Source organism: Siphateles boraxobius, unplaced genomic scaffold, assembly GCF_051911475.1.
Source record: "Siphateles boraxobius isolate OS27281-9 unplaced genomic scaffold, OSU_SipBor_1 6, whole genome shotgun sequence".
Lineage (NCBI taxonomy): Eukaryota > Metazoa > Chordata > Actinopteri > Cypriniformes > Leuciscidae > Siphateles > Siphateles boraxobius.
Window position 1 is genome coordinate 40057864 of NW_027509186.1, and position 26749 is coordinate 40084612.

A 26749-nucleotide genomic window follows, 5' to 3' on the forward strand; every position below is an offset into this window, starting at 1 on the left:
TGGAACAACTACCCAGGAGGCTCCCTCATCCTGGGAGCGTCGAATGCCCTCAGGACAGTGGTTGTGATGCGGTCGGCCCCGTCTTCGATCCCGAGCCCATGCAGGTGGGCCGAGCTCGGCTGTCCCGGGAGGAGAGAGAGAGACGGAGATCCCGGGGTCTTTGCCTGTACTGTGGCGGAGCTGGACACTTTCGGGACAACTGTCCAGTAAAAGACCGGGCCCGGAAGTAAACAGGAGGCTACTGTCGGGCTGGATCTCCGTGGATAAGACCTCATCCTCTACTCTCCTTCCGGTAAGACTTCTGTGGGCAGCCCGCTCCCACGTCTGCCAAGCATTACTGGATTCTGGAGCGGAAGGTAACTTCATGGACTTGTCACTGGCTCAGACACTTGGTATACCCATCACCCCGCTCAAGAACACCATTTCCGTCAGTGCACTTAATGGTCAAGAACTTCCTTTCATAACTCTTACCACTAATACACTTACACTCATTACATCTGGCAATCACACCGAGCAGATCTCATTTCTCCTCCTGGATTCACCCCTGGCCCCCATCGCCCTCGGTCGACCCCTGGCTGATCCAGCATGGCCCGAGGATTGACTGGGGACACAACTCTGTTTCTTCCTGGAGCACTAAATGTTATGAGTCCTGTCTTGTGTCTGCCTGTTCTTCTGTGTCTTGTCCTGTTTTTCAGAAGGAGGCAATGAATTTATCTAACGTTCCACCTGAGTACCTTGACCTGAAGGAGGTGTTCAGTAAGTCCCGTGCTGCTTCTCTCCCTCCGCATCCTCCCTATGACTGTGCTATAGAGTTAATCCCAGGTAAGTCTCTGCCTAAGGGCAAACTTTAATCACTTTCCACTCCGGAAAGGAAGGCCATTGAGAAATATATTTCTGATTCTTTAGCTTCCAAATTCATCCGCCCTTCCTCTTTTCCAGCGTGGGCGGGGTTCTTTTTTGTGGGTAAGAAGGATGGTTCTCTGCGACCTTGTATTGATTACCGAGGGCTGAATACATCACGATAAAGAATACTTACCCTTTGCCGTTGATGTCTTCAGCTTTCGAGAGATTGCAGGGAGCGTCCATCTTCACAAAATTGGATTTACGTAACGCCTATCTTTTGGTTCGCATCAGGAAGGGGGATGAATGGAAAATCGCGTTTAACACCCCCAGGGGCCATTTTGAATACTTGGTTATGCCGTTCGGGCTATCCAACTCCCCAGCGGTTTTCCAGGCACTCGTCAATGATGTGTTGAGAGACATGGTAGATCAGTTCATATATGTTTACCTGGATAATATATTGATTTTTTCTTCGTCTCTCCAGGAACATGTTCAACACGTCAGACGAGTGCTTCGGAGGTTGTTAGATAATGGGCTTTTTGTCAAGGCGGAGAAATGCGGTTTTCATGCACAGCCTGTTCCTTTCCTAGGATACATCGTCTCTGCTGAGGGAGTGCGTAATGATCCTGACAAGGTTAAGGCTGTGGTAGAGTGGCCAAGCCCAGATTCCCGTAAGGCCCTATAGAGGTTTCTGGGGTTCGCCAACTTCTATCAGCGTTTCATTCGCAACTTCAGCCAACTAGCCGCGCCTCTGACTGCCTTGACCTCTCCCAGAACGACGTTCAGGTGGTCCGATACAGCCGAGGCTGTATTCTCCAACCTCAAAAGCCGCTGCGTTTCGGCTCCCATCCTAGTCGCCCCTGATTCCTCACGTCAGTTCGTGGTAGAGGTCGATTCGTCAGAGGTGGGGGTAGGTGCAGTTCTAGCCTAACGTTCTTCCTCAGACGACAAGATGCACCCTTGCGCGTTTTTGTCCCACCGTTTATCAACTGCCGAACGTAATTATGACATTGGTAACAGGGAGTTGTTGGCGGTCTAGTTAGCGTTGGAGGAGTGGCGTCATTGGTTAGAGGGGTCGGGGGTACCTTTTATCGTTTGGACCGATCATAAGAACCTTGAATGTATTAGATCTGCTTAAAGACTAAACTTCAGGCAAGCTCGATGGGCACTTTTTTTTCGAACGTTTTGACTTTTCTCTTTCGTACCGCCCCGGGTCCAAAAACATCAAACCCGATTCTTTATCTCGTATTTTTAATGCTTCCGAATGCCCGGTTACTCCCGAGTGCATTTTACCCGAGAAGATAGTTATCTCCGCACTCAGATGGGAGGTCGAATCGAGGGTCATGTCGGCCTTAGAAGGGGTAACGCCCCCGCCCGGGTGCCCACCGAGTAGATTGTTTGTACCGGAGGAATTACTTAAGTCATACGATGGGGTCACTGCTCCAGCATTGCTTTTCATCCAGGAGTTAACCGGACTAGCTGTTTATCAATGATTCTGGTGGCCATTAATGGCTTGTGGCATTCGCAGTTTTGTTTTACCTTGCTCAGTCTGAGCCACTGGTAAGACATCTAACCGTCCTCCTGATGGGTTACTCCAGCCGCTGTCTGTCCCTTCAAGACCCTGGTCCCACATAGCACTAGATTTTGTCACCGCCCTCCCGCCCTCTAATGGCATGACGGCTGTTTTAACCATAGTGGACCAGTTCTCGAAGGCGGCACACTTCATCCCCTTGCCCAAATTACCCTCAGCCAAGGAGACAGCGGTGACTGTTGTTGACCACGTCTTTCGTTTACATGGCCTCCCGATGGACGTGGTCTCTGACAGGGGGTCTCAATTTGTGTCCAAATTCTGGCAGGAGTTCTGTAAATTATTGGGAGCCAAAGTCAGTCTGTCTTCGGGTTACCATCCCCAGAGCAATGGTCAGACCGAGCGAGCCAATCAAGATCTGGAAAGAGTGTTGCGATGTTTGGTGTCCAAGAATCCTTCTTCCTGGACTAACAACTTTCTATGGTTGAGTACGCTCCTAACTCATTACCAGTGTCATCCACGGGCCTCTCACCGTTTGAGTGTAGTCTAGGGTACCAGCTACCAATTTTTCCAAGTCTGGAATCCGAAGTCGCGGTCCCCTCTGCTCACGCCTTCGTCCAGAGGTGCCACCGCACATGGACCAGAGCCCGTGAGACTCTGCTCCAGGTGGGGGCGCGCACTAAGGCTAAGGCCGATCGCCACCGGTCAAGGCTTCCCGTATACGTCGTGGGTCAAAAAGTGTGGCTTTCTACCAAGAACATTCCGCTCCGTTCTGTGTCTAATAAGTTAGCTCCTAAATTTATCGGCCCGTTCACTGTCACCAAGATCATTATTCCGGTGACAGTCCGCCTCAAAATTCCTCCGGCATACAGGAGAATTCATCCCGCCTTTCATGTCTCCAAATTGAAACCTATTTTTCGTTCTAACCTTAATCCTCCGGTTCCCCCACCGCTGCGAGTCGTAGATGGGGAGCCTACGTATTCGGTTAATCGTATTCTGGACTCGAGACGGAGGGGACGCGGATTCCAGTATTTGGTGGACTGGGAGGGTTACGGTCCGGAGGAGAGAAGTTGGGTTCCGGCTAGGGACATTCTGGATCACTCCCTTATTGATGATTACAATCAACAGGTAAGTTCTTCTGGGAGCGCCAGGAGGCGCTCCTAGGGGGAGGGGTACTGTCACGGTTCATAAATTCGCTGTCTCTGTTCTCGTCTTATGTGTGTGTGTTACGTGTGAGCGGTGTCGCTGATCACTGCCGCTGGTTCCCATCAGCTGTGCCTAATCAGCGCGCCAGCTGTAGCTGATCAGCGGTCACTATTTAGTCTCTCTGTTTTCAACCTGTCTTTGTCAGAGTGTTGTGGATGTTCCTGTGTGTTCCTGCCTGTCTCTCGCTGTGTTCCTGCCGGTCTTCTGTTCCCGTGTCGTCGTTGTCTTCCAGCACTCATTCTTCCCCGCTACCTACTTCCTGGTTCTGGTTTTCTGCATTCATCGTCATCTACCTGGATAACTCTTCACCACTGTCGTCTGCCTTCAGTCTTCACCATCTGAACCGGGCTGTCCCATCGTCCCTGTGTTGCCAAGTGCACAACATCCCTGGACATTATCACCAAATTGCAAAGTGCAATTCACAACACACAAATGCGATACCCTGGATGGTACAATATACATGGATACATCCCATACAAAATACATGTCCATCACTCCCCTAAAGCCTTTATATCGTCCATAGAGAAAAGAAAATAGATATATATAGCCAGCATAAGCTTCACAGTACATAGGTATCATGGAATATACATTTGGATGTGGGACCACTGGTCCATAAATAGATCCGTTTTCATCTGCAATCTTGCTGTAATTTGTTCCATATAGTGCACTTCCTTCACCTTGTTTTTCCATTGAGAAATTGTGGGGGGCTGCGGTCTCAGCCAGGAGACTGTAATCATTTTTTTTGCAAGTACAAGCAGGATTTTCAAGAGATGAAAATGATAATTAGTCCTAATTTTGTTCTCAAAAATTCCCAGAATAATAAAGGATGGGTCCATTGGAATCTTAATACTCAAACATTTGTCAATTTCATCTTGTATGTCTTTCCAATAGTTCAATAATTTTGGACAATCCCAAAATATATGACTGTTATCTCCCACAAGACCACAGCCCCTCCAACATTTGTCTGAAGTCCCACTGAACTTAGATATGATAAAAGGGGTCCTAAAGAACCTTACTTTGATTTTCCCCTCAAATTCTCTCAGCATTCGACTACTTGATATTTTATGCCCCTCTTGAAACATTTGTTCCCATTCCTCATCCGTAATTATTATATTCATTTCTAGTTCCCATTTCTCCTTTATAACTTTTGTATCCTCAGTAGCTTCTCTTTGTAATATTTTGTAAAAGTGAGAGATATATTTAGTAGTTATTGTCCCATTTGTTACTGATATGAAAAATTGCTCAATGTCAGAAGGTGGCTTTTGTAAAGTTTGCCAGTCCTTATGTTTATGTAAATAGTGTCTCAATTGTAAATATTTGAACAAGTCCTGGTTTAGGAGGTGATACATATGTTGTAGCTGCTGGAAAGACAATAGACGTCCGTTCTCAAACATTTGACCCAACAGAATCAACCCTTTTTCCGTCCAGTTATTTAATCCGGGTGCTGGGAGAAACTCAGTATTATGGTTTATTCGAATAGCTCTACATAGTGAACCGGGAAGAGTCAGTGTCTTTTTAATTTTAGACCAGGTGGTAAGTGTAGCCTGAACCCATTCATTGTTAATTTTATTTTTAAAAATCTTGGTTGACAAATGGAAGAGTATCAAGAAATATATTTTGACATTCCCCTTGTTCAATCTTGTACCAGATTGCCTCTTCATCCCGACAAACCCAAGTGACCATTGATCCAAGTCGTGCAGCCCAGTAGTATTTTTTTTTTATTTGGTATACTAGGTAGAACGTTCATTCTAATGGTTTCTATTTGCCCTATAAGTGAAGGAGGTAATATTTCCCATCTTGCTAAATCTTTCTTGATTTCATCCAATAATTTACCATAATTTGCTTTAAACAACTGTGATGATTGAGGGGTTATAAAGATTCCCAAATATCTAAATCCCTGATTAGAAATTCGAAATTTAAATCTACTCTTTACATTAGTGGGTAGGTGGGCATTTAATAACATTGCTTCTGATTTAGATTGGTTAATTTGGTAGCCTGAGAGTCTGCCATATTTCTCTAACGTTTCAACAAGTGAGGGTACAGATGTGGCTGGATCACTGATATATGCAAGAATGTCATCTGCAAAAAGTGAAATCTTGTGCCTCCCTCCTATTTTTATTTACAATACCCTTAATTTCGTTATTCAGTCTAATCGATGCTGCTAGGGGTTCGATGTTTATAGCAAAGAGTAAGGGGCTTAGGCAATCCCCCTGACGCACTCCTCTCTCAAGGTAGAAGAACTCGGAACAGCAACCATTTACCCTGACTCGCGATTTAGGATTTGTGTATATTACTTTTATCCATTCCACAAACTGTGGGTGAAAACCCATAGATATCAGTGTGCTATACAAAAACTGCCAATTAACTGTATCAAATGCTTTTTGCGCATCAAAGCTGATCAGCAGGGAATCTTGTTTATATCCTCTGGCCTGTGTTATAACGTTCAGAGTTCTCCTTATGTTATTAGCACTCAGGCGGTTAGGAATGAACCCCGTCTGATCCGGGTGAATAAGTTTTTTAACGTGTTTCTGTATCCTTTTAGCTAAAATACTAGTCAGAAGTTTTAAATCTGTACATAATAGGCTAATTGGTCTATTTCCTTCGCAGTGGGTTGCATCTTTTCCTTGTTTATAGATGACTGAAATAATGGCCTCAGACCACGAAGAAGGTAGTTCACCGTTTTTAAGCGTGTAATTAAAAACCTTCGTCAATACTGGTAGTAGAATGTCTGTAAAACATTTATAAAATTCTCCAGGGAGCCTGTCTGTCCCTGTAGATTTATTATTTTTCAGCTTATTGATCACCTCTCTTATTTCAATCTCGGTTATGTTTGAAACCATACTCGCTGCTTCTTCTCCAGACAGAGTGGTTAAATTTTAATTAGTAAGAAATGTATCTATTTTATGTTTTTGTCCATCATTTGATGGATTTGGTTCCTTATATAAGTTTCTGTAGAAGGAAGCAAAGGCATTAGCTATTTTTTTGGGACGATATAGCGTCTTAAGGGTGGGATCAATTATTTTGTACATTGTTCTGGCAGACTGTGCTTTTCGGAGTTGGAAAGCTAACAGGCGACTAGTTCTATTCCCCATTTCATAATATTTCCGTTTAGAAAACCTCAAGGCCCCTTCTGCTTTGTAGGTAAGAATCCTATCTAACTCTTTCCTAGCTTCTTTTAGCTCTGTCAATGTGTTACTTGTCCCTGTATTTTTATGTTCAATTTCTAATAGTTTGATTTTGTTTTCAAGTTTAGTTTGTTCCTCGGAGCGCTGTTTCTTTAGTTTAGATGAAATTTGGATAATTTTCCCCCTTAATACTGCTTTGGCTCCACTCCACAAAACAGGTGGCGACACCGTCCCATTGTCATTTAGTTCCAAGTACTCTGTCAAACTTTGTCTTAGTTCCACTTTGTCTTAGTTCCAGAACTATTGCTCTATTTGTAAGTAGTGATACATTTAACCTCCAATATCTAAAGAAAGAGTCCTTACACAAATCTAATTGTAAAATAACAGGGGCGTGATCACTCAGTGTAATTGTATCTATATGACAGCCAATCACTTTATACATATGCTGTTGAGAGAGACAGAAAAAATCAATCCTTGAATAACTATTATGGACATTCGAATAAAAGGTATAGTCTTTCCTATTTGGTTTTTTAAGTCTCCATGGGTCCCCCAAGCCTAGTTCTATTAACATGTTGTTGAGTATTTTTGTTTTTCTAGTTTGTGGGCATGTTTCTGCCGGGGTCTTGTCTAGTTTCCCTTCCTGTACAGCATTAAAGTCTCCTCCGACCAGTAAGATCCCTTTTGCATTCTCTGCAATTACCTTTGCTATTTCTTTAAAAAAGTTTTCATCACATTCATTTGGAGCGTACAGGTTCATAATGGTTATGTACTCTTCCCATAATCGACCAACTATCAGTACATATCTCCCATTCTTATCTTGCACAACCTTTTCTGTGGAAAATGCCAGTAACTTATTGATTAGAATGGCTACTCCTCTTTTATTCCCAAACAATGCACTATACGTTTGGTTTACTCCCTCCTAAGTTTTTTGTGTTCTAATTCGTTCAAATGTGTTTTGTCACATGCCTGTCCTGTCTTGTGTTGCACATGGGTGTTTTGTTATTGTGGGCCATGTGCTCTTGTCCTTGTCTGATCCCTCCCCCTCGTTACCTGATTATTGTTTGAGTTCTTCCACCTGTCCCCTCTTGATTTGTTCCCTTCTTAAGTCTCCTCTTGTTTGCAGTCTTTGTCGGATCGTTGTCTAATGTTTTGTATACGTCTCCTGTTTTCCCGTGACCTCCGGTATGTTTGATTTTGAAGTTGTTGTTTTGTTTTATATTATGTTTTTCCCCCTTGTGGGTTTTTGTTTTACTTTATGTTTCTTTTATTAAATAAATCACTATTCTTTTGCAATTGAGTCCTCACCTAGTTTTCTTTAGTTGTCACGTGACATAACGATCCGACCAAATGAGGACTCAGCGGAGAAGAGGGGCCATGCCAGGGACTGTTCACGCTCCGTTTGCCCAGCGAGAGACTGTTCACGTCACGTCTGCCCAGCGAGAGACTGTTCACGTCACGTCTGCCCAGCGAGAGACTGTTCACGTCACGTCTGCCCAGCGAGAGACTGTTCACGTCACGTCTGCCCAGCGAGAGACTGTTCACGTCACGTCTGCCCAGCGAGAGACTGTTCACGTCACGTCTGCCCAGCGAGAGACTGTTCACGTCACGTCTGCCCAGCCAGAGACTGAGCACGTCCAGTCTGCCCAGTCAGAGACTGAGCACGTCGAGTCTGCCCAGTCAGAGACCGATCCGGAAATGCCCATTTGTGTGGCCGCCAAGGCACTTACGGACTATCTGGAGCATCTGGCTCGGATCCTGGACATGCCCGTGTCTGCTGTTCCAGAGCTGGAGCCAGTGTCTCCTGTTCCAGAGCCGGAGCCAGTATCTGCTGTTCCAGAGCCGGAGGCAGAGCCAGTGCCTGTTCCAGAGCCGGAGGCAGAGCCAGTGCCTGTTCCAGAGCCAGAGCCAATGCCTGTTCCAGAGCCAGAGGCAGAACCAATGCCTGTTCCGGAGCCGGAGACAGAGCCAGTGCCCGTTCCAGAGCCGGAGGCAGAGCCAATGCCTGTTCCAGAGCCAGAGGCAGAGTCAATGCCTGTTCCGGAGCCGGAGACAGAGCCAGTGCTCGTTCCAGAGCCGGCGGCAGAGCCAGTGTCTGTTCCAGAGCCGGAGCCAGTGTCTGCTGTTCCAGAGCCGGAGCCAGTGTCTGCTGTTCCAGAGCCGGAGACAGAGCCAGTGCTTGTTCCAGAGCCGGAGACAGAGCCAGTGCTTGTTCCAGAGCCAAGGCCTGTTCCAGAGCTGGAGCCAATGTCTGTTCCAGAGCCAGCGCCTGTTCCAGCGCCAGAGCCAGTGTTTGTTTCTGTGTTTGTGTTTGTTCTTGTGACTGTTACAGTTCTTGTGTCTGTTCCTGAGCCGGTGTCTGTTGTTCCTGAGCCGGAGGCAGAGCCAAGGCCTGTTCCAGAGCTGGAGCCAATGTCTATTCCAGAGCCAGCGCCTGTTCCAGCGCCAGAGCCAGTGTTTGTTTCTGTGTTTGTGTTTGTTCTTGTGACTGTTCCTGAGCCGGTGTCTGTTGTTCCTGAGCCGGTGTCTGTTGTTCCTGAGCCAGTGTCTGTTGTTCCTGAGCCGGTGTCTGTTGTTCCTGAGCCGGTGTCTGTTGTTCCTGAGCCGGTGTCTGTTGTTCCTGAGCCGGTGTCTGTTGTTCCTGAGCCGGTGTCTGTTGTTCCTGAGCCGGTGTCTGCGGTACCTGAGCCGGTGTCTGCGGTACCTGAGCCAGTGTCTGCTGTACCTGAGCCGGTGTCTGCTGTACCTGAGCCGGTGTCTGCTGTACCTGAGCCGGTGTCTGCTGTACCTGAGCCGGTGTCTGCTGTAACTGAGCCGGTGTCTGCTGTACCTGAGCCGGTGTCTGCTGTACCTGAGCCGGTGTCTGCTGTACCTGAGCCGGTGTCTGCTGTACCTGAGCCGGTGTCTGCTGTACCTGAGCCGGTGTCTGCTGTACCTGAGCCGGTGTCTGCTGTACCTGAGCCGGTGTCTGCTGTACCTGAGCCGGTGTCTGCTGTACCTGAGCCGGTGTCTGTTGTTCCTGAGCCGGTATCTGCTGTTCCTGAGCCCGAGCCACCGTGGTGGCCACCCGAGGGGTCTTCGCCGCCCTGGCCGCCCGATGGGGGGTCTTCACCGCCCTGGCCGCCCGATGGGGGGTCTTCACCGCCCTGGCCGCCCGATGGGGGGTCTTCACCGCCCTGGCCGCCCGAAGGGGGGTCTTCACCGCCCTGGCCGCCCGATGGGGGGTCTTCACCGCCCTGGCGGCCCGATGGGGGGTCTTCACCGTCCTGGCCGCCCGATTGGGGGTCTTCACCGCCCTGGCCGCCCGATGGGGGGTCTTCACCGCCCTGGCCGCCCGATGGGTCGTCTGCTTCGCCCTGGCCGCCCGATGGGTCGTCTGCTTCGCCCTGGCCGCCCGATGGGTCGTCTGCTTCGCCCTGGCCGCCCGATGGGTCGTCTGCTTCGCCCTGGCCGCCCGATGGGTCGTCTGCTTCGCCCTGGCCGCCCGATGGGTCGTCTGCTTCGCCCTGTCCGCCCGATGGGTCGTCTGCTTCGCCCTGGCCGCCCGATGGGTCGTCTGCTTCGCCCTGGCCGCCCGATGGGTCGTCTGCTTCGCCCTGGCCGCCCGAAGGACTGTCCGCTTCGCCCTGGCCGCCCGATGGACTGTCCGCTTCGCCCTGGCCGCCCGATGGGTCGTCTGCTTCGCCCTGGCCGCCCGATGGACTGACTGCTTCGCCCTGGCTGCCCGATGGACTGTCTGCTTCGCCCTGGCCGCCCGATGGACTGTCTGCTTCGCCCTGGCCGCCCGATGGACTGTCTGCTTCGCCCTGGCCGCCCGATGGACTGTGTGCTTCGCCCGGGCCGGCCAATGGACTGTGTGCTTCGCCCTGGCCACCCGATGGACTGTGTGCTTCGCCCTGGCCTCCCAGGACTAAGCGTTCTGTCCCTCCCGTCCCGCCCTGGTCTGTCCCTCCCGTCCCGCCCTGGTCTGTCCCTCCCGTCCAGCCCTGGTCTGTCCCTCCCGTCCCGCCCTGGTCTGTCCCTCCCGTCCCGCCCTGGTCTGTCCCTCCCGTCCCGCCCTGGTGTTTCCCTCCCGCCCTGCCCTGGTCCTATGGAGCGTCTGGTAGCCGCTCCGTAGGGAGGGGGTAATGTCACATGCCTGTCCTGTCTTGTGTTGCACATGGGTGTTTTGTTATTGTGGGCCATGTGCTCTTGTCCTTGTCTGATCCCTCCCCCTCGTTACCTGATTATTGTTTGAGTTCTTCCACCTGTCCCCTCTTGATTTGTTCCCTTCTTAAGTCTCCTCTTGTTTGCAGTCTTTGTCGGATCGTTGTCTAATGTTTTGTATACGTCTCCTGTTTTCCCGTGACCTCCGGTATGTTTGATTTTGAAGTTGTTGTTTTGTTTTATATTATGTTTTTCCCCCTTGTGGGTTTTTGTTTTACTTTATGTTTCTTTTATTAAATAAATCACTATTCTTTTGCAATTGAGTCCTCACCTAGTTTTCTTTAGTTGTCACGTGACATGTTTCTTGTAACAATGCAAATGAGCAGTGCATTTTCCTTAGCTGGCTAAAAATCTTTTTTCTTTTTATAGGGTGGTTTAGACCATGGACGTTATATGAAACGATTGTTAGTTTCTCCATATGCATATTATGGGCAAATTAGGGAGCACACTTCTACAGATAGTCATCGACATTTATGAAAGCTAATTCAGGGCGTGTATCTTTCAGAAGATGATTGCACATTTGCGATATTCAGAGTAACAATGTTTATCAATAGTAAAAAAAAAGCGAACAGAACATTTAACAGACTTCCAAACAGTAAACAGAACAAACCGACGACCTTAAAGACGGTCACTATGGAGACGGAGGGGCGTGACAAAAGCCCTCCGCTTAACACACTCCGTGTAGTAGCAACAGTCTCGCAGCAAAAGGCTGCTCCCAGGGTTGCCTTCGCAAAAAGCATAGTAAAACAATTAAAGCAGAACGAAAAAAATAATAATCAACTTACCCTCTCCCACAGCAGGGGAAAGACCTTTTCCATACTAAGATTGTAACTTACATACCTACTAGCCTACTCTCACATTGCTCGTCACTTATGTTTGCAAAGTCTGGTAATGAATGCCTACTTCTCCTCTACACTTTGTCTCTTTACATGAATGCCCGCATGTCTGCGACGCTCAGTGTTCCCTCTGCCGCTTCTTCGGATGCTGTGGTCCAGGCTTTGCGCAAAAGCTCTTCTCGACAGTTCTCACGCTCGTCCACCTTGACGTGTATAACCAACTCGCCCAGAGTCGCTGCCGCTCTCGAAAGCGTAGGGAACGTCTTCACTCCTGTTTACGTTTCTTCTGACCAAGGCCTTTCTTTAAAGTGAATTTCGTTTTGAATAAATTTTATCTTAATTTTAATCAATTTTTCATCAACCGATTGCCTGAATTTAATGAATACGAAGCAAATATAGCAGACAATATAATCATGACATGGTGGCGCCGGCTCGGTCACATGCATTGCACTTGAACTGGAGCGCATCTCATCATAAATTAACCGAAAATCAGCGTATGCCTCACAGACATGAGAAATATATCTATAGAAAGCTTGAAATGTCTTTAAACGAAACAATTCAAAATGAAAAGAAATAGGCTTCTCTCTGATTATGTAATCCATTATTTGCATTTCTCTCTATACAGGGTTCACCACGGAGATGGCGATTGTCAACTTCATCTTTGTTTTCTGCTTGGTTTATACTTCTTGTATATTGACAACATTTGTATACGCAGTGGTTAAATTGGACCGGGGCTCTCCGGGGCTCAGCCACGACACATAAGCCTGCTCGTCTGTGTCCTGATGTGACTGTTTGCAGTCAGTTGCCTACTGGAAATTATGTCATAAAATTTGATGAAAGTGATGCTTTTGAAAACATATTTCTGACAATAAATGAAAGATTTTTGAAATGGCATGTCTATTTTGTCTCGGCGGAGCTGAGAACAATCGGAACATATTCCCGCTGATATTCCAGACATTTTAGCATGATTAGCTCTGCAACATATTGGCAGTAGAGATGGGACGGTATGAAAATGACCAAAATTATCACAGTTTTCTGTATTATCGCGGAATTTTTTAAGTGTGTTCAATATGTTCAGAAAGCACTGACAACCTGTCAGTGACAGGCCTACACAAGCTGAAATAGTTTCAAAAAGTGTAACAGTGTTTAATATATTACAAACATATAGGCAATATGCTTTTAAAAACGATTGAAAACTTGCTACTGAAACACTGAAAGAACTTGAACCAGAGATGTCTGACTAAGATCCAGGAAGATTTATTTACAACTTCAACGTGAAGTCAACTATGAAGTTGTATTTGATGTTACATTTGAAGTTGGATGTGGTTCTAAAATATAAGCAAATATTAATGCACATTAATAAGCATCTGACTTACTATGAAAATTATTTACCAAAACTAAATATTATAGCCACCAGCATACAAGAAACAATACTAAGAATTACATTAATTTCTCTGTAATAATTAACATAATTTTTACTGTGGTTTACCGTTACACCGGTAATCGTCTCATCCCTAGTTGGCAGCAGACTTTACAGTAATGTACTCAGTAGACTTGATAATTTAATTGATATCATATCAACATTCTATTAATGTTACAGTTACGATGACTAAGATATGATCTGCTTCTAGGTTTGTTATACAGGCATGAGTTAAGAATCATCATTAACACTGGGTGCTTGTCAATATCCCTCCTCGTCTCCTCGCTCCTCTGTCCTCCATCCTATGACCCGGAAACCAATCAAGCACAGCCATCTTGAGGGACATCTCATTTCTCTAATTGCACCGCGAGGAGTCGAGGATCGAGGAGTGAGGAGGCTTCCAGAGGAGTTATGAGCGAAGAGACACAGGTGTATCCTATGCGGAAGTGTTTTATTGACTAAACGTGACGCACGTATACATTCTCCTCCCCCTTCACATCGGTCAATCAATCAATCAATCAATCAACTTTTATTTGTTAAGCACATTTTAAAACAACACAAGTTGGCCAAAGTGCTGTACAGAACAAAAAAGAGGCTGGTCTCCCTTTGTTTTTAACCTTGATTTGGGGACATGTAGGAGCAAGCTCTGAGATGATCTAAGAGGTCGAGAAGAAAAGTGATGCTGTCTCTGTATCAGACGTGCCACATATTCCGGAGCCAGTCCATGCAAACCTTTAAAAGCCATGGACAAAACTTTATATTGGATTCTAAATTCAACTGGAAGCCAGTGCAAAGAGGTCAATACCGGAGAAATCCTAGACCATTTCCGTGTGCCGGTCAATAGTCTGGCTGCTGCATTTTGCACCAGTTGCAGCCTTGATAACACTTTCCTAGACAGTCCTAAATATAATGAGTTGCAGTAATCCAATCTGGATGAAATAAAAGCATGAATGACAGTTTCCATGTCCTTAAATGACAAAATACTCTTCAATTTGGCAATTCTCCGCAGCTGATAAAAGCTACTTTTAACTACAGCATTAACTTGTTTGTCAAATTTCAGCTCTAAATCAAAAATTACACCAAGGTTCCTTGCTTGGGTATTCACCTTGATGGCTAAGGGATCAAGATGTAAAGTAAGCTGTTTAGCTAACTTAGGTGGACCAAAAATCAGCACTTCCGATTTTGACTCATTGAGCTGCAGAAAATTATCAGCCAACCATGCTCTTATCTCATTCAAACACTCGGACATAATAGTAGTGTTGGAATCAACACTGCATTTCATGGGCACATATAAGTGGATATCATCAGCTTTACAATGATAAGATACATTGTATTTTTGGCAGATTGATCCAAGGGGGAGCATATACAGGGAGAATAAAACAGGGCCGAGGCATGAGCCTTGAGGAACACCTGAGGAGACCGGCTGAGAAGACGATATAGAGTTTCCAAGCTCCACTGCAAAAGATCTTCCATCAAAATAGGATGTGAACCACTTAATCGCAGGCCCCCTAATCCCACCCCTCTCCCTCAAACGGTCTAAAAGAACTCCATGATCCACAATATCAAAGGCCGCGCTAAGATCAAGAAGAACTAACATCACACAGATCCCAGAGTCTAGAGACCACAACAAATCATTTGTTACTTTAAGAAGCGTGGTTTCAGTGCTGTGCTGAGACCTAAAACCTGATTGAAATGTATCAAAAATTGTATTTTCTTTTTAAAAAGCTGAAAGTTGATTAAGAACAACCTTCTCCAATAACTTTGCCAGAAAGGGCAATTTAGAGATTGGACGGTAATTATTTAATACTGACGGGTCTAAGCTTGTTTTTTTTAAAGAGGCTGCACCAAAGCATGCTTAAAATAAGATGGGACCACACCTTCTAAAAGACTCTTGGCGCTTTTCCACTGCATGGTACGGTACGGTTCGGTTCGGTACGGCACGCTTTGGCGCTTTTCCACTGCATGGTACGGTACGGCTCGGCTCGGTATGGCTCACTTGTGCCGCTTTTCCACTGCATGGTACGGTATTGCACTCCATGGTAAGCGGTACTAACTGCAGTGGAAAAGCAACCGAGCTAAAGCGAACCGAGCCGTGCCGAGCCGAGTCGTACCACGCAGTGGAAAAGCGAAGCGAGCCGAATCGTGCCGAGCCGAACCGTACTGAGCCGTGCCATGCAGTGGAAAAGCGCCATTGATTCACTACAGACCCGATCGTAGACCCCACCTCATCCCAGACCTGAATTAACAGATGTGGTGGAACCACATCAAGCGAGCAATATGATGGCTTAAGATGTTTCGTTACTTCTAATAGATTAGTTAGTGACACAGGCTCAAACATCCATAACTGAGCAGTAGTACAGGGGTCAGGCTGGACCAGGGGTGAAACTGAATTTATGACCAGACTATGTATATTTGCTTTAACAACAGCGATTTTATCCATTAAGAATTTCGCAAAATTCTCACAGGCTCTCAAATCTTTTTACAGTCACAATCTTTTTAATTTATAGTTTACCTTTGCAGTTTATATAAACCACACATCTCACATATTTCAACAGAGTATCTTGCTTTATTATTATTCATTATGAATTCCTTAAATAAACAAACTTCAACAACATAAGGGCAGATCCTTTGAGCGCTGCTGATGACGCTGTGAAGTGACGCTCGAGTGATCAAGTATTCCAATGTATAAAAAAAGCTTTCATTCGATTCCTCCATCCTCCTTTTCTTTCCTTGCGTCCTTCCCTCACATCCAACAGGGGGAGGAGCTGAGGCGCTAGGAAAGGAAGCAGGGAAAGGAAACAAGGATGCACAAATAAGAAATGAGAAGCACCCACTGACATTAAGCATTCTTCCTTTTGTATTTCCCCTCATATGTAGAGCGGAGATGAAGACTGGTGGAAATGGCACTGGACAGGATGGCAGAAGTGAGGAGACGTGTAAAGGAAATTATTTTTTCAACAATAACATTTCATGTAAATAAAGTTGCGTGCAGGTATCCTTCAAGGACAGGCTAATGTTAGAGGTCCCTCTAGTGGACAGAACGTACCAACAACCACAAGCTTGTAATGGCATTGACAATTAATAAGCCTGATAGTGTAGTACATGTAAGGGTTAATGCCCGACGAGGTGTCCATTGTCAGGTTTTAATGGACGACGGCGAGGTGTGAACCAGCCGACGCGCAGCGGAGGACGGTTTATTTAGCAACCGGAGATATTTATAGTCCGCTCAGCTTGTAGAACCCTTCACGCTGTACTCTCCTCCTGCCTTGGTTGTCTGGACAGCTGCGTAAAACTCCCGCAGGGTCTCATTCAGAGCAGCAGCGGTGTAATTTTCAAAGCTGGAGTCCATTTCTTTTTGAACAATAAAGTCTCTGAGTGTATTTATTCGTGTTGATCTCATCTTTTTCGTCTTCTATTTGATTCAATTCTCCCGGTGTTATCTCTCTGGGTCGTTTCTCCGTTTTTATTTACATTTTTTCTTTCTTCAGCAGCATCCCAGTCGTCAAAGTTGTCATATTCTCCATAAATGTTAAAAGAAATAACGAAGTCGCTCATTGTTGTATTAGTAGGCTATGTAATATCTAACTAACGTTAGATGTTCATCACAGCATAAAGATGCATTTGAAGTGCTGCACAGGGTGTAAAATCTCGGTGCTCTTTGGTTGCTTGGGATAGTAATGCTCAAAATCAAAGTAATAATCCAAGGCACTCGAATTGTGTATACAAAAAAGTAAAAAGCCTTTATTGAATCATGGCTTCTATCATTAAAATTGGTGACAGATACACCTACGCGTTGCGGCTATTGCCTTCGTCAGGGTGTGTGTGGTCAAAAAATAACAAACCGGGAGGGGTCCGGGAGATAGGGCTAAAAAACGGGAGAAACCCGGGAAAAACGGGTGTGTTGACAGGTATGATGATAGTTCATGTTAGTATTGTGTATTTACTGTTGTTTCTGTTTCCCCAAAATGCCACTTCACATTATTTCACTTTTTGTTATTTTGTATATTTTATTTTTGGTGGCTCTACCAACTTTTTTTTTATTAACAAAAAACTACATGATCTGTGAGTCGACAACATACGTTTTTACATGACTTCAACTCATCAAAATAAAATACTTTATTTTTTAAGTTATACATCATGTAACTTATTTAAGTATGTTTGTGTGTGTCTGTGTGTGCGTGTGTGTGTGTGTGTGTGTGTGTGTGTGTGTGTGTGTGTGTGTGTGTGTGTGTGTGTGTGTGCGTGTGCGTGTGTGTGTGTGTGTGTGTGTGCGTGTGTGTGTGTATGTGTGTGTGTGTATGTGTGTGTGTGTGTGTGTGTGTGTGTGTGTGTGTGTGTGTGTGTGTATACACATACACACATTCAGTTGCAGCTTAATGACCATGGTAAAATGTCCCAGTTGAGAACCACTGATCAGAACTAACTTTAGCTGGACAATAACTCAATAATTATTTGTATTTTTCCCCACTGGATAACTGCTTTGCAAAATCTGCTTTTAACTTTTAGTAAATGTAATTTACTTAATCCATGTTAACTATATTATTTCCTGATTGTACAAGAGTCATTTGCTGTATAGAAAATACAACCCCAAATCAGAAAAGGTTGGGACATTTTGTGAAATGCAATAAAATCATCTATCATAAAAGAAGCTGTGATTTTGTTAATTCAATTTAAACTTTTTTTAACTGACAAAAGTACAAAGAAAAGTTCTCCAATGTTTTCACTGACCAACATAATTGTATTTTGTAAATATGAACAAATTTTGATTTTGATGGCTGCAACACACCCCAAAAAAGTTGGGACAGAGACAAAATAAAAGTGAAAAGATTATCCAAATTAGATTATTCAACTATTTTGAAACAGTTCGCAATGAGCAGGTGAATTGGTAATAGTTGAGGGTATCGTGTTTGGGTGTAAAAGTGCTTCTCCGTCTTTTTAAGCAAAAATGGGTCATGGCTCCTCACTTTGTGCCAAATATCATGAGAGAATTGTCAAACAATTAAAAAAATCACATTTCTCAATGCAAGATTGCAAAGAATTTATGTCTTTTATTATCTTCCATACATAATATTGTCAGAAGATTCAGGGAATCCAGAGAAATCTCAGTCTGTGTTGGGTAAGGCAGTACTGCCCTACAAAGGCTAAGTGCAGTAACTACACAAACAGAGAAAAAGGCCTTTAAAGTTTTTTATACTAGCCAGTCAAACATGTTATGGGTAGATTATTGGTAATGCATCTCCGAACGACCTCTGTTGAATGTGTGTGACCTTTGAGCCCTCAGATGGCATTGCACAAGATACCATCATGCTAATCCGTTAAATACAGACACATGTGATCAGGAGTAATTTGGGAAACCGTTTTCACTGGACACAGTCTGACTCTGCATTAAGAAATGTCTCTTGAATCTCTGTTACGCAAGGAGAAAGCTTTACATCGGTTCTATGTGGAGATGCCGGCGAGTTCTCTGGGCCTGAGCTCATCTCAGATGGTCTAGAAGACAGTGGACATGTGTGCTGTAGATGAGTCCATGTTTCAGCTTGTTTTTGAGAGAAAATGGACACCGAGTTCTCAGTCCCAAAGACGAAAGGGACCAACCAGACTTTCACCAGCGACAGGTGCAAAAGCAAACATCTGTGCTGGTATTGAGGTGCATCATTGCAAACGGTATGGGTAACTTGCATTATTGTGAAGGTACCATTGACATGGAGGCATATATTTGGATTGTACAGAGACATAAACTGCCATCGAGATGACATGTTTCCTGGGAAGCAAGACAATACCAGGCCTCATTCTGCACATGCTAAAACTGAGTGGTTTCTAGACACTCTGCACCATAGAAGGGATGTGCCTGCCTGTTTACTGCAGTCCAGATATGTCTCTTATGGACAATGTATGACCCATCATGAAAAGGAGAATCAGGCAACGCTGACTACAGACTGTTGAGCGGCTGTCTTGTATCAGACAAGATTGGGCAAATATTCCACCAGCAAAACTACAACAATTAGTATCCTCAACTCCCAAATGATTAAAAAGTGTAATTAAAAGGAAAGGTGAAGTGACACAGTGGTAAACATGTCTCTGTCCCAACTTTTTTGGTGTGTGTTGCTGCCATCAAAATCAAAATTTGTTCATATTTACAAATTACAATTATGTTGGTCAGTGAAAACATTGGAAAACTTTTCTTTGTACTTTTGTCAGTTAAAAAAGTTTAAATAGAATTAACAAATCACAGATTCTTGATTTTATTGCATTTTACAAAATGTCCCAACTTTTTCTGATTTGGGGTTGTAATAAAAGATGTAAAATATTAAACATACTGAAAAATAGAGTTGATTGTTTTCTTGATTTTAAGATGGCATAAAATGCCATTAAACTGCTGTTGTAGCCTAAGTTGCAAGTGTGTGCAAATAATGAATTTTTAGTGTTGAGAGGAGGTTTTTTGGTACTGTTCCGATTCTGAAACAATTAACTATATGCTTTAAATGTTTTTTTTAACAAAATAATATTTTGCGTAATGTATATAATCTTTATCTTGTTGTGCACGATGGAATGAAAATATATATTTTTGTTTGTGAATAGTTTTTGAGTTCGTTCTGTGAGTGACGTCATTTGTAATGGACCGGAAGCGCGCGGGCTCAGTCAGAACAGCCCGTGACTGGAGAGAGTCAGTCAGGTAAGTCTCTGCGTTAAGAAGCTAAAATATGCTGTATTAAGTTAGGTTTAGGTTTATGTTAATTATGGTAGTGTAAAAAAACGGAACAAGTTTATGTAGGCGCTTTTCTGCCAACAGTTCAATGTATTTTTGGAGTTTTATTACCGCACGGGTTAGTTTTGCGAGGTTTTCCCTGTTAATAAAATTCTCAACATATAATTTTTGTTGATTGAGTGTGTGGGAATGTCGTTTTGTCTAGTAAGTGTGTGTAGCTTTCATTTTGATGTTAAAATGTATATTTCCGTGTATTAGATGCATTGCAATTATTGTTAGGGTGGACGGTAATTAATGTGTCTTTTCTTATACATCCTTAAGCTGAAAGACAGTGAATCTGAATGTGTGTGTGTTTATTGTGTGTCCTCTGTCAATAAACTGCAGATGTGGTTAATTTGTGTTGCTAGTTGAAATCTGCTATTAATTTAACTTTACAAGACATAAAAGTTGACAACCTATTTTTCTGTAATTTGATTTGTATAATGAAAGTTCAAAGACAAAAACATTTATTATCCGAATCACGAGATTCTCTCGTTTAATTCTGTAGTTACCTTTTACACAAAGCATTATTTTCAATAAAATAAAAAAAACGAGGCTGATTTTACTAATTGTTTCTATTATTTTAAATGCATTATAATTGCTGGCTGTTTGACTTAGTTTATATACAGTATATTGTTAGATACTATGGAAGATTTTTCTTCATTCTTTCACACCTGACTTAAATCTACCTGGGTCTCGTCTACTAATCAACGCCCCCGGAACGTCTCCTGATCGACATTAGTTTTCCTGGGTCTAGTCTACTAAATGACGTCGACTGAGTCGGTCAACATCTTGACCCCCATGAACACTAAAATAAGATCTCTAGTGCTGCACTAATTTGCTGCGCAGCAATAACTAAACAGACTCCAGACAATGCCTTTAAATATGCTTTAATCATGGCCGGAGGATCTTAGACAAATTTCAGAGAGAATCCCACCAGCAAAATGATTAGGCCTATAACAGTATTTACTAAATGACGTGGCAAAAGTGACATGATACATGGTGTCCGTGGGGTCTAAAAAAGTATTAAAAGTTGATAAATGAATTGAGATATAATGAAGGCCCTTAAAAAGTCTTAAATGCCATTTTCCAAGGTATTACATTTTGTATAATCTATTCACTATGTATATTTTTCCAAAGAGGTTGTATGCTAGCCTGGATCACGTCACCAAAGAGTGCTTGGGTTGAATTAGTTTATGTGTAGATTCAGCCATCGAGTCTGTTATAGAAGATATCGACAGTGCATTAATTTTAAAAGAGGAACAGAGAACAGTGATCAAGGCATTTGTCGATCGGAAATATGTTTTTGCCGTCCTTCCTACGGGAATCATCACTTACTCCGTGTCTCTGATTGGTGGTAGGTCTATCCAATTGTGTGCAGAGGCATTTTCTTTCCTGGTTCGTTTGAAACGCGCCCCATAATCACAGCCCAATGGAGCAGTATCAAACTCACATTATGACTAGAATCTGAGTATGACGTCAGGCTAGTTGTACAGTAGGTAGCCAACCAGAATAATACTTTTACCGTTCACGCTGTGGTAAATTGCGGGTGTGTATTTGCTTCACTTTACCGCAGAGAGGCACTGCAATCACAGACTTTGAAAAGTGTCAGTTCCCTTTCGAACGGTCACTTCGTATTGCGTAGCTATACGCAGCGGGGAAACTCCTTTTCCTCGATTTACTGAAGCCTTTATGTAAAGCGCATTTGCAGCTGCACAGCTAGAACATGAGCGTCTGGCTCGCTCATAGGCTGCGCTGCGGCAACTGCACATCCAATGGCGCGGGCCAATGAGATCACTCTGCGTCATACACGTCAGAGCCCGCCAAGGGGTCGTGACCTCAGTCTATAATAGTCCCCGAATTCGCCATTATAGCAGATTTTACTCCTTCAGCGACAAACTTCACGTCTCTGACCATTTATTGAGCCTTCGCTGTCGAACAAGCCTTCAGCCTGAGCGAGCTACAGTTCAGCAGACTACACATCTCAACCGTGTTTCTCCTGACGCCGTCTCTCCTGTGGCTATCCGGCGATATCCTTTTCAATATGTTTATTATGTGTTTATATCTGTATCAGTGTTGTTCCATATGCCTCGTGTTAAGCGAGGCCTACGAACACGCGAGCTGTATTTCATGCCTGGGACTCTACCACGCAGAGAATGCACTCTCTGTCGGCGGATGTGCAACCTGCATGCCTATCTCCGTGCTGCGAACTCGGCTAACGTTAGCTCTGCGTCACCCGCGCTTCCTTCTCCGGCCCTACTTCGGCCGAGGAAGAAGAAGCGCCGCAGCTAACGGCATCCAGAGAGCACGGACGTTTGTGAACGCACGCTGTCCACGTCCCCGCGTGCTTCACTCTCTCCAGCTCAGTCATCTCCGGTCCCGTTCGAGGGAGATCAGCGTTCAGTTCAGGCGGCTGGGGATTTTATTATTGTAAACAGGCCCGCAGCAGTCAGCGCGTCTTTGCAAACAAACGCCGTTTTCACGGCGACCCAAATAAAGCACACGAGCACAACACATGGGTTCACGGTCCCCCTTCACTAGGCGGCCCCTTCCCTGTTTTAACACTGACTTCCCCACACGCAAATGCTTGTGCAGTCAGTCCAACATTCAATGTGTGCACAAATCACAATATATGGATTCACGGTCCCCATTCACTAGGCGGCCCCTCCCCTGTTGTAACACTGACTTCCCCACACGCAAATGCTTGTGCAGTCAGTCCAACATTCAATGAGTGCACAAATCACAATATATGGGTTCACAGTCCCCCTTCACTAGGCGGCCCCTCCCCTGTTGTAACACTGACTTCCACACACGCAAATGCTTGTACAGTCAGTCCAACACTCAATGTGTGCAAAAATCACAATATAAGGGTATCAGGTCCCCCTACGTTAGGCGACCAGCCCCAATCAGTGTGTCAAGCCCTAGCCACACGAGTTCTAGCCTGGCAAGCTATCCCTGATGTGTCGAGTTGGGTCATAAACACTATAAAGTGAGGTTACTCACTCCAATTCGCTCGCAGACCCCTTAAATTTCAGGCGGTTCTCGAGACTTCGGTGAGAAGTAACGTGGGTCACGTGCTTCGCACCGAAGTACAAAATCTATTAGCAAAAGGGGCGATAGAATTAGCCCCCCCCCCCCCCGTGCTAAAAAATATGGGTTTTTACAGCCGTTATTTTCTGATTCCGAAAAAAGACGGCGGTCTAAGACCCATTCTAGATTCGAGACATTTAAAAAAGCTCTCATGAGACGGCCGTTCAAATTGTTAACTATCAAACATATCCTCGCGCAAGTGCGCCCGGGGGATTGGTTTGTCACAATGGATCTGAAAGATGCTTACTTTCACATTCAAATAAATCCTCGTCACACGCCATTCTTAAGATTCGCCTTCGAGGGCCGGGCTTATAAATGCACCGCTTTGCCGTTCGGTCTATCGTTGGCACCCTGTACATTCACGAACTGTGTGGATGCAGCGCTTTCTCCTCTGAGATTTCAGGGAGTGCGCGTTTGTTAAATTATCTCGACGACTGGCTGGTGAGGGCACAGTCGAGAATCGAGCTATTAACTCACAGGGATTTGATTCTCGGCCATCTAAAATGCCTGGGTTTCACAATCAATGTTTCAAAAAGCAAACTAACCCCCAGCCAGAGCGTGATCTTTCTGGGCACAGTTTTAGACTCGAGAGCTATGACAGCGCGACTCACACAGAGCGCGCGCTCTCGGTGCGAGCGCTTGCAGGCACTTTCAGATTGCGTGAGAGAGCGCCACTGAAGAAATTTCAGAAACTGCTTGGTCTCATGGCAGCAGCATCGCCAGTACTCCGCATGGGATTACTGCGCATGCGCCTGATGCAGCATTGGCTGAACGCCGTGTGGCAACTCATGCATGGCAGTCAGGCAGCTTGCATGTTATGGTGAATCACGGTTGTTTAAGAACCCTGATTCCCTGGCGGGCTCAGAACTGGCACCACGAGGGGGTGATAATGGGAACAATTTCCAGGAGGAAAGTGGTTCTTACAGATGTGTCCAACCTGGGTTGGGGAGCAGTGCACGAGGGCATGCCTGCATCCGGCCTCTGGTCGAGCACGTAGCAGAGCTTACATATCAACTGTCTGGAGATGAAAGCAGTTGGGTTGGCCCTGAAGGCATTTCTGTCAAACCTCAGGGGTCACCACGTCTTAGTCCGCACAGACAATACGTCAGTGGTGGCCTACATGAATCGCCAGGGGGGCATCAGGTCAGGGAACCTGCATGCGATGGCGAGAGACCTCCTCTATAGGGGCACAAACCAACCTGAGCTCTCTGAGAGCAGCGCATATCCCGGGCGTCCAGAATGTGGGCGCGGATATGCTTTCACGGGGCAACACTCCCCTCGGCGAGTGGTCCCTGAACCCACAGACGGTCAGTCTGATATGGAAGGTGTTTGGCGAGGACGAAATCGACCTTTTCGCCTGGAGAATCAACACCCAATGCAAATTGTTCTTCTCGAAGAACAGGGACGCGCTGGCCCAACCGTCCCTTTTATGCCTTTCCCCCCCCGTCTCGATGATTCCACAAGTCATCAAACGGGTCAGAGAGAGTGGGTGCCCAGTCCTTCTGGTGGCCCCTCTCTGGAAAACCAGACCGTGGTTCCCGGAACTGGTTCAGTTATCGGACACAATCCCATGGCCTGTCCCACTGAGGGAAGACCTCCTCACACAGGCGAACGGGACATTGTGGCATCCGAGACCTGATTTATGGGCCCTCCATGTTTGGCCCCTCAACGGGTACCCAAGGACCTTCCTGAGAAGGTTTTAAACACTATATCTGAAGCCAGGGCCCCGTCGACTCGGGGCCTGTATGCTTCAAAATGGTCAGGTTTTTCAAGCTGGTGGTCGAAAAATCAGGCTGACCCAGAGTCATGTGAGATCTGTGGTTCGCTCATTCTTACAGGAGCTGCTGGACGCAGGTTGCTTTGCAACCATGAACAGAGGCGCGCTTGAAAAAACGAGCGCGCCGGCCGCATTTGAAATAATGAATTTGCACGCGCAAAAAACGTGCTATGTGATCGGCCCCTTATGGCAACGTGACATTAGTCTAATCAAAAATATTTCCATTTGTGGCTCTTTCCTCTTTGTTAACAAGGGGATTCAGAGCCACCGAATGCAGCGCCACCGGTCGCCATGACAGTGTTTTTAGGTGTGTAAGTGAATGAAGTGAATGTCGTGATATTGCTGATCATGGAAAAGATTTTGCAGCGGTGCTGAAAATCCAGCGGCGGCGCTGCGCCGCTGCTGAATACATTGTAGGGGAAACACTGCAGTGTAACAAATTCATAACGGAGATACCAGCAGTTTAATATTGGGTTAATCAAGCACATTGTAATGGATTCTCCTTGCAGATAAATAGCTACACTCATTCACATTTGCACTCACTCACATCCATACACAGTAAATACACTCACTCAGATTCAAATTTGACATTAAATTCACCTTTCAGCTCTTCTTCTTTGCTGGGCAGGGAGAGGGACAACTTACTTTCTCAACCGGCGGTTTTGGGCAAATCTCACAGATATTTTTGTACAGATAAAGGCCATTGCACACTGAGTCTGAAATTTGCATCCGAAACTTCGCACGTTAGAAAAAAATATTCAACCACACGTTATGTCAATCACGCTTGCACACTGTCTACGAAACTTTCATCCGTTATATAAAAAAAAAGTTTTTCGCATCCGTAGAAAGCAGTTTGAATGGTGTTTTGACAATTCAGAGCCACCGAATCACGAAGACGAAAAACGCATACGAAAAAAACGCGGACTCAGTGTGCGATGCTTGGGCAACTTTGCTCTCTTTTGACAGCGACATTTCTCAAATTAATAATATTTAATCTTTCTCAGAAGATCTGCTAGCTTGTTTATTACACAGAGAGCTCACTGCGAGTCTGACAGGAGGGTGGCTGGACCAATCGTGTGCCGGTCAGTCGAAACGGCTTCCCATCGACAAATGATCAGCATTTGTGTACATTTCTAAGCTTTTTGATTGGTTCTATACAACGTGTAACACCATTTGGAGAGCAGAGATAGTGACGTTTCAGGGGATACCCGGGAAATGCTCAGAGGTGACGATAGGAGTTGAGAAAAGCAATGTTCATTTCCAGCGAATTTAGTAAAACTTTGTAAACTTTAATAGTAATTTAAATACCTTTACTCAATTATCTGGACTACGAAACTTTGGGAGATTAGTTTTGAATGTCTGTTCTTTCTGAAATTAGCAACAAAAAAAAATCTATTATTTCATTGTTTTTCCACATAATCGGCCCATATCTTAAAATGGGACGTTGCGACTTCCGACTCATTTCGCCAGGTCGGGTCACAAATAGTATTGCTTTCAAAATAAAAACCAATGAAAATGTAAAAGAAGACAAAAATTAAGTTTGAAACCACATCGCACATTTCAAGGTTTTATAAAGTGTCGGGACAGTTTATTTATTTAATAAACTTCAATAAATAACATCGAGTTTAGAGTTTATTTCCTTTACGATGCAAAATAAGAAACAGAATCTTATTCTTGCCATATTTTAAATTTGTATGTCAAAAGAAATTGCAGCTAAATTAAACAATTAAAACAAACAGTACAGAACGAAAATAGTCCAAAGCAACATAAATTAAGAACATGCGTTTTCCTTTGTTTCTCTCGCACGCTGGATCTCTTTTTAGCAAGTTTATTTAGTCTCCCTCACTGCGCGCGCCGGGTTTCTTTCGAAATTAAACATTTCAGGGTAAAAACACATCATACCGGTCTTTGAAACAACAAATGCTAAATAATTTGTTACAGTTTTTTTCCTGATTTTTATGGATGACACGCAGCGACCA

The 26749-nt window shown here is 44.8% G+C and overlaps 3 protein-coding genes across 4 annotated transcripts in view; all 3 read left to right on the forward strand.

Annotated features, from left to right (window-relative positions):
* LOC143715491 (uncharacterized) overlaps nucleotides 1-26749 on the forward strand; it is a 659702-nt gene that overhangs the window by 574611 nt on the left and 58342 nt on the right. The window lies entirely within an intron of this gene.
* Nucleotides 1-26749, forward strand: part of LOC143715460 (uncharacterized) — a 263726-nt gene that overhangs the window by 70945 nt on the left and 166032 nt on the right. The gene's annotated exons all lie outside the window — the stretch shown is intronic.
* LOC143715448 (uncharacterized) overlaps nucleotides 1-26749 on the forward strand; it is a 53929-nt gene that overhangs the window by 11765 nt on the left and 15415 nt on the right. Inside the window, exon 1 of one of the 2 annotated variants that reach the window (XM_077207258.1) lies at nucleotides 19796-19831. The exons of the other annotated variant lie outside the window; for it this stretch is intronic. The gene's annotated coding sequence lies outside the window, so the exon portion shown is untranslated. Of the gene's footprint in view, nucleotides 1-19795; nucleotides 19832-26749 lie in introns of those variants that run through there. 2 annotated transcript variants of the gene reach the window in all.